The sequence below is a fragment of the Aphelocoma coerulescens genome, chromosome 5 (assembly GCF_041296385.1).
Source record: "Aphelocoma coerulescens isolate FSJ_1873_10779 chromosome 5, UR_Acoe_1.0, whole genome shotgun sequence".
Lineage (NCBI taxonomy): Eukaryota > Metazoa > Chordata > Aves > Passeriformes > Corvidae > Aphelocoma > Aphelocoma coerulescens.
Genome location: NC_091019.1, coordinates 38,046,764 through 38,054,138, shown reverse-complemented (window position 1 = coordinate 38,054,138; position 7,375 = coordinate 38,046,764). Strand labels below are relative to the sequence as shown.

The following is a 7,375-nucleotide window of genomic DNA, read 5'->3' as shown; positions in this document are numbered from 1 at the left end:
AAAAGGCTGCCCAGAGAAGCAGTGGAATCACCTTTCCAGGAAGTGTTTGAAAGGTATGTGGATGTGGCACTTGGGGACATGGTTTAGAGATGAACAGGACGGTGCTGGGTTGGATTCAATGATCTTACAGGTCTTTTCCAGCCTAAACTAGTCTATGATTTATCAAGTGGCTACCTTTCTGCTGTTGCCTGATAAAGCAAGGCTGAGCAGCAAGAAACCTCTGTGGTTTGGTCTATAATTAGATGCCAATTACTGGCTGGTGCTGTACAGCTGGGAAAGATTATTCCTCCATCAACAAATTGTAAGCACAGCAGCTTGGTAAATGTACAAGAGGAGGCAGGAGTATTGCTGCAATAACTGTTGTCTTTATCCAAAGAAGCCTTCATGTGCACTCAGGTTGTCTGGTTAGCCCAAAAAACAAAAAGCTGGTGAATCTGTTCAGCTTTTGCAGTTTTGTTGCAGTTATATGGAAGGACCTGGGACACTGAATAGGGAATTTTGCTCAAGATCTGGTAAGCACATAAATTCTTCAAAATAATGCCTTTCTAACACTCATGCAAACAGCCATGTTGTCTTCATGAAATATTTTTTAAGGAGCTTGCCATAAACGTTTTTTAACAAAGCAAAGGTGAGATTTATGTTTTAAAAAGCTGCTTTGTATTTGACCAGCAGAAGACTGTATGGCTAGCAAGCACCATAGCTAAAGCCTCACCATGACAAGAAATATGAAATAAAAACCATCTGGGGTATTACTTATATTTTAACAAATTTTTTTTTCTGCACAAAGTAACAAATTTGTTCAAATAGATGCAATTTTCTCTCAAAGTAGTTCAGTTGGCAAATTTTTTACCTGTTTTGCTTGTTATTTTTTCTGATATCTTATCTGAGCAGTTTCCTTTTTCTGGCAATAATTTAGTTTTTCTGGGACAGTTCCTTTCACCCAAGTGTATGCAACATTCAAACTATAAGTGCTAGAGTATGCTGCCATTATCCTTATTTCCATCTCTTTTGCTTAATACAGTTTTGGCATGCTTCAATCCTCAGCACTCACCTCTTCATAATTTCTCTTTCACTACAAAACAAACTGTAAATTTCCTATGGTTTGGGTTTTCTTTCAATTCTTTCCTTTTCCAGGCAAAAATACCCCAAACAACTTACTGCTCGCAAAGTCACAAAACCTTTTGCTACTTATGTTATGTAAAAGTAAAAATTTTCAATATTGCTTGTGCACTTGTTCTCTCTTCCACAAAGAGAGGTCTGGCATGAGCAAAGGGCAGCCTGGAACTGCAGGGCAAAAAAAAAAAGATCTGTAAAATGTAAGCAATGAGGAAAGAATGAATGCATTCAAGTCACTTAGTGTAGCAAAGAAAATCAGAGAATACATGATGACTTTCAAATATATAAAAAGATAATATGAAGAACAAAGGAATAAAGTGTTTTACAATAGCTTTAGAAGCAATGGTATTACAGTTGCAGGAAAGCAGAATTAAGTTAGACAGTAGAAAATATTTCTTAATGGTGCAAATACAGTTGAATGGGCATTACTAAGAGTTCTGAAAACCAGAAATGATGGAGCTATGATTTATTTTCTCTCGGGGCAGATAACCTCAAAATCCTTTTCACCCATATCATTAATGGTTCCATGACTTCTGATCTCTTTTCTATTAACTGTTCACTTAAATAGACTCAATCAAACTGGATTTCAGATCATCATTATCCTTGTACTGGCTCCCCAAATGTACTCATTACATCATGAATTAAATTAGATTGTAAGTGACCTTTCCTTGAGGACTGCTATAAAGTGTCAGTTCAGTACATGGCACAGTAGAAAAATCTATTGAAGTTACTCTGAAATACATCTCTCTCTAAGGCTTCTTGGAAATTAGGAGGAATGAAAAGCATGAAGATCCAGGATGAGGGAAGAAAAGTAGAATTGATTGGTTTGTCACATTTCTGAATAGTCTTGGACTGTGTCACTGAACATTGTAAGCAGGGTCTGAAGTCAACAGTTGCCTTTAATCAAAACTGACTTGTTAAGATCTTTGTGAGTGTAACTGAACAGCTAAGCTGTTAACAGTACAAAACATGGGTGTGACTCCATGCCTAGCAGCATTAGTATGTTCTTTTTCTCTACTTTCCTGATCTTGTTCACACATAATAGTGAGCATGAATGTAAAAACTTCTGTAAAGCTTTTTCTGAACGTAAAAAAAATGTAAAAATTCTCAGAAAGGAATTACTAAACTGCTTTTTTGTTCACTACATGTAGAACATTTTAATAAATTAGTATTTTGGATTGAGAAAGATATAAGAGTGAAGCTTATACATTTATATTAAATAACTCTACCTTACCCTATATGCAGTTGAATATATTACATGGTTTTAGAACTCATGTTTGAATTAGATGTTTCACATGCAATTTGTGCATGTCTGTGTCTGATGTTGCCTAGTGGGTCGAAAGGAGTGAGCTACAGATTATGATCTACAAGGTTTTCTGATGTTAATTTTTTCAGAAGCGAGTGATGGTAAGGAACATGTCAGGACATCCCACTCCCAGCCATGTTTTATCCTGTAAATATGGGATATTATCTCAGCCAACAGATAAGGTGAAGATCCTGATAACATCGACAGGCCTTCAGGAGCTAAGGTACATGGCAGGTAGGAAAAACTTCCACTGCTGTTGCTTCTTATGTATCTGCTCCTTAGCCGAAGAAACTAGGTTCTTTCTGAACATCTGATAGTGTATGATGAGCCTTAGTCCCTTTTTAAAGTAAATAGACAAAAATTTAAATTTTGTTCATTCAAAATTAAAGAAAATAGACAAAATTCCAAACAATACTAGCATTATTTCTTTTTTTTTTATATGCTTCAGATGGCTTAAATCACAAATATAATTTTTAATGAGTAATTGTTTGTTAATTATTTTAACTAAGTCCTACAGCCATCAATCTACATCTTGTGCATTTATTTCCTACATTGTTTAATATCAAGTTTTAGAACTAGTTGATGATCAAATATATACCTCTAGCTATATATCTGTTTAAAACAGGTTAACCCTGCAACGAAACATGGTTTTGACCTGTAATCCAATGCACCATATTTTTAACTCCTGTGAATGAGAGTAAAGGGAGTTGGTGACTGCTAAAAGATTAAATTCAATTGCTACTAGGTTTATTTTACAAAAACAAGTGTTCAGAAATGAGTGAATTAGTGGCTGTGATTGGTTTCTTTTCACTTTCTGAGTGAGACAAGATTAATTGCCTGATAAGATAGTGCATTAAAGAATTATTATTAAGTTTAAACATTATAACTCTGTTCTCTTATTTTATGCATTTTTCTTAGCTATATTTTAACATAAGAATTACTTCATTGTATTTTTCAGTTTTAAATAGAAGGTTGTGCTTGGTAAAGGTCTGCTTTCAATCACGTCCATTAAAATGACTCCTACTGTTGTGCAAGTGATTGGAACAGTGAGTACTTCTACTGAAATCTACTTTTCCTCTTTCTGTTAGAATGTATCAAAGAAACAAGAGTAAAAAAAAATGTCCTTTCTACCAGTGCTGTTTGAATTTAACAGGATAACACTTTAAAGTTATTTTCAGAAATATGCTTAAGGGGTTACATTTCTATCTGATACAGTTCTGTGGCTGATGGTGGGTGATTTTGTCACATAATACTGAGTTCAGGGATTCTGGATCTTTACTTGTCAGTGGTAACCTGCTGCTTTCATAAAGCAGATCCTGCTTTTCTGGGTGAAGGTGGTAATTCAAATCTGAAGGCATTAATCACCTTTGGATTTTTAGGACTAAGCCCACACATTTTAATTAACTTTTTTCATTATTAAAACCACTTCCATGTTATCTTTGATGAGTGATGTGTTTGCACTAATGTACATGAGGGGAGAATTTGGCTTAAGGTATCTTAATTAACAATTTGTCCTCCTAGCTGACTTTGCAGAAGCAGAAGAGAAGTCTACAGTTCCTTATATAAAATTGCAATTTATATAGTATAGACCAAGAAGCAAATTCTGACAGAAATTAAAGAGATACATCCCTTTAAGATATAGTTGAAAAAACCAGTCTGTTTTGTACTAGCAACTTGTAACTAACTTTCTTAGGTTTATGATTCACTATTTGCAGTCATGTCACCAACTTTTCTCCACAGATCTCTGGCTTAGTTCCAGGCACAATAGCACTGCAGACATAACTCTGATGAATTTTCATCCATCTTTTTGCCCTTTTAGATATAGTGGCTGAAGAATGAGAGAAGATGACTGCAGGGCTCAGGCAGGTAATGATTTCTTTGGGGACTGGCTTTCTGTCCCTATTATTTCATCTGATGTGAGTGCAATTCTGTCCCTATTTCCTCCAGTGCATTTCTTTCTAATGCCTCAAGGTGCACTTTTCCACGTGTACACTGATACAGATGTGCTTCAGCCACAGTGGGTGTTAGAAAATGTTATGCTGCTCAAAAACTGGGCTCCCATAAGTTTTCCAATTCATGAACCTAAAAGTAATAATGTAGGGGTTTTTTTAGTCTACCAATAAAGTGAGAAATAATGTACCCTAGTAAGTACTCTGAAAATCAATACTGTATGTGAAGGACTTGGACTATATTCAGGGTTAAACACCACAGAGATATTGTAGCCAAACTCATCATTCACTGTTCAGAAGAGTGTTTGGATGATCGATCACATACAAAGCAGGGACTGACAGCCTAAACACCACACTAAAAACAAAATCAAAAATTGCTGCTTTGTTGCTTCCTTACATGCAACTAAATGCCAAATAGAAAATGTGCATTTTTAAAAGCATAAAATACCACAGATCTGCAAGGAAATGCTTCTTGCAGTAATATGTGGTTTCTGGCAAAGTTCAGTAGCGAAAAAATAATTTAGTTGATTCTTTTTTCTTTGGGGGTGGTTTTGGATGAAAATCTCAAGATTTGGCAACGTGTGCTTCCAGCCCACAGAGCCAACTGCATCCTGGGCTGCATCCAAAGCAGCATGGCCTGCAGGGTAAGGGAGGGGATTCTGCCCCTCGACTCCACTCTTGTGATATCCCACCTGGAGTGCTGCATCCAGCTCTGGAGGCTCTAACACAAGAAATTCATTGACCTCTTGGAACAAGTCCAGAGAGGGGCCACCAAGTTGATCACAAGGCTGGATCACCTCTTCCTATGACGATAGGCTGAGAGAGCTAGGGCTGTACAACCTGCAGAAGAGAAGGATCTAGGGAGACCTTATAGCAGCTTTCCAGTACCTAAAGGGGGCTACAAGAAGGTTGGAGAGGGACTTTTCACAAGGGCATGTAGTGACAGGACAAGGGGAGTTGGCCTTAAGCTGAAGCAGGGTAGATTTTAGGGATAGGAAGAAATTATTTTTTCTAAGGGTAGTGAAGTGCTGGCAAACATTGCCCAGAGAGATTGTTAACTCCCCATCCCTGGAAATGTTCAAGACCAGGTGGGCTGGATGGCACTCTGAGTAGCCTGTCTAATGCAAGGTGTTGCTACCCAAGACACAGGGGTTGGAACCAGATGATCTTTAAGGGCCCTTCCAACGCAAACCATTCTGTGATTATTTTTTTCAGACTAGTGTTGAGCTGCCACTATACAATCAAGTCATGTATACAAGCTTTTCTTCAACCATGGATGCTATGAAAGGCATGTTTCTCAAGGAAGGACAAAAGCTTTTCATAATCACAGGTCTCCAGCAACTGGAACTTCAAGAGATGTATCAAATATTTTGAAACCAGTAATATTATTTCAATAATTAGTAACAATTCTTTTTCCAAAAAAAATAGACTTCTATTAGATGCTGTAAAGGAAATTGGTGGTGTTGGACCTGGACAGCACAGCTGAACTCTGAAAAACACTTGCATACAACTCTCATGACATTCACATGGATCAGTATGCCGGACCTAACAAAACATTCTTGTATACAGACTAACATCTATATTGTTCTATACTGTTATTGTGTTATCTGTTAGGAGACCAGCTAAAACTCAGTCTGTGACAATAAGGTCTGTGACAATAAGTATTAAAAATGTTATTTATCATTTGCATTTTGTTTTTAGAATTAATTTTGCTTTTAGATGTTCTCAGAGTGGCCAGTTAAATGAAAGAATATTCAGAAAAATTCTAATTCTTTTTAAATTTACTTTCATATGTTTTGGTTTTGCTATTCTAAAAACATTGAATTTCTTGGTTTGCAGTCTGGTCAACCTATTTTAAAAAGAAAGAAATATGGTTTTTAAAAGAAACTAGAGCTCAGGGGAAAAAAAGAAATAAATCAAGAAAGAAAAGGTGGTGACCTTAACATTCCAGTATTTTAAAAGGAAAGGCAGATATTGCTTCTCACTGAAGCTGGTGGAGAGACATCTGAGATTTTTCTATTCTGTTTTGGAGCTATAGTTCAGAAGCTCTGTATTTTAATACTTAATCCAAATAGAACGAATAAAGCAAAAGGCTGGCTGAATAAGGCTATTAATCTTTGTATGGAGAATGAGTCAACTTCTAGCTGTACTTTTTATTATAAAATACAGTCATAAGCCCTGAAGATTCTGAAATAAAGTCTGTTTTGACATCCTGCTAATAGCTGTTCAGATTGAAAATTTTCTTGTGTCACCACACCGCAGCCCAGCTGGTGCAAACGATAGATGCTTTCTATTTTCTTAAATTGCTTTCCAGCCTTTGGATGATTTGCTATGCTGCTGTCCTAGAAAGGTTCATGGCATCCTTTTAGAGACTTGATACCCCTGCATTAGTTTCCTCCGTGCTTTTTTTTTGTGAATTAAGCCTGGCACGGTTGTGACTGTTCCCTTTTGATTAAACATAGGGGACAAGGACTGCAGTTCATTTACTACCTCTCAAGTAACCATGTCAAAGTGCATTATAGAGCATGATGTCTGAGGAGGTGTTCCTGCTATCTGCACTAAGCAGGCACATTTGCAAATTCATGAGCTATTTTTGAAATTCATGAGCCATCCTCTGCCCAGATTTTCCTTTTGTTTTCTACAATAGAACATTCAGAAGATTTAAATTTTTTTCTGAAAGCACATGACTGCATCTTTTAAAATAAAAAGCTAACAATAAAAATAAAATATGTATATAATAAAAAGGTAAACCAAACATATATGAATTATGGTCTTCTTCCTTAGCCACAATTTTTTCTTCATTCAATGCATTTCCAGATGAAATCATGGGATATATGCAATTTCCATCCATTTCATCATCTTTCATTCACCTGATTTTTTGTTGGTTTTTTGGTTTTTTGGGGTTTTTTTTAAGAACGAATTATTGTGCTCTGTCATACGTGTTCCAGTGACAAAGGATTTGTCTATGCTCATAGCACAGGAATTGTACCTGATTATGAATATA

General features: G+C 36.3%; 1 long non-coding RNA gene across 1 annotated transcript; it reads left to right on the top strand.

Moving 5' to 3' along the window:
* Window positions 1-345: 345 nt before the first annotated feature.
* LOC138110807 (uncharacterized) lies at window positions 346-7,075 on the top strand. The gene is made up of 5 exons (XR_011151074.1): window positions 346-512; window positions 2,512-2,656; window positions 3,381-3,468; window positions 4,242-4,288; window positions 5,587-7,075. It is a non-coding gene; the product is annotated as an uncharacterized lncRNA (long non-coding RNA).
* Window positions 7,076-7,375: the final 300 nt, after the last annotated feature.